This window comes from Penaeus monodon, chromosome 19 (genome assembly GCF_015228065.2).
Source record: "Penaeus monodon isolate SGIC_2016 chromosome 19, NSTDA_Pmon_1, whole genome shotgun sequence".
NCBI lineage: Eukaryota > Metazoa > Arthropoda > Malacostraca > Decapoda > Penaeidae > Penaeus > Penaeus monodon.
In genome coordinates, this window is record NC_051404.1 from 23,830,623 (window position 1) to 23,831,648 (window position 1,026).

Below are 1,026 nucleotides of genomic sequence, written 5' to 3' on the forward strand. Positions count from 1 at the left end.
CACGATACATGTCTGCGCAGCGGACTCCCGGACCCGCCGACGATGATGTGAAAAATCGAGACGAGACGTCCGTTAGCAGTTCGACCGCCGCCAGATGGGGATGAGTAGCAGCGGCGGGACGACCACAAAAATCCCAAGGCAACTTGTCATTACTAGGCGAGCGATAGTGGTTGCCGCAGGTAGCACAGTTACGGTGGGATGCGTATGTGCGGCTGCATGAAAACAGATATGCATTGTACGAAGATATATTCAGAGAGTCATGTGTCAACAGATCGGCAGGAGTGAAATTGGCGAGAAGGAAATCGTATAGTAATCCTCTCCTTAACGGATTGAGCAACTGAGTCCGGCGTTATTACTTGGGGATCAGATGTGGGGCCAGAGCGGCAAAGGGGGATGCCTGATGGCTCGTAATGACGCGCACTTCTTAAGGGGAAATGAGGATTTAATCCAAACGAGGATTCCCTGTAACGTCACAGGTTATGGTGGCTGATGAAACATTAATCTCCTGCGTATTTTTCATGCCTGTTCTCCGTATTTACTTTCTTTCCCTTTCCCTCCTCCGTCCACACATCTGGCACGTGCTAATCACCCACGTCGGGAAAGGATGCGTTCCAGCTGCTGCAACATGTACTAGTAACTTTGGACACGAGAAAAAATGGGCATTAATGGCGGCCGAGTGTTACATGATGCTAATTATCTTGTATCATACTGCAAAGATAGTAGTATTTTCTGACCAGTGAGAGGGAGTATCGGCTGCAACACCAAACATGGAAAATTAGTCGCTCACAGATCATTGGAGGCAGATTGTGCACATACGAGAAACTGGAAGGAAATGGAAAGATTTCGAGGAAACTCATTACGCAAGCTAGAGGCTACACACAATCATCACGAGGAAATATGAGAATGAAATGGCTTTGACAAGGGCGACCTCAAAATCAAATGCGAATGAAAAAACGATGGATGGCCATAGGATTCTTTCCAGGAAGAAGTGAAGCTCGTTTTAAAGACGAACAGGCTAAGAAGTTG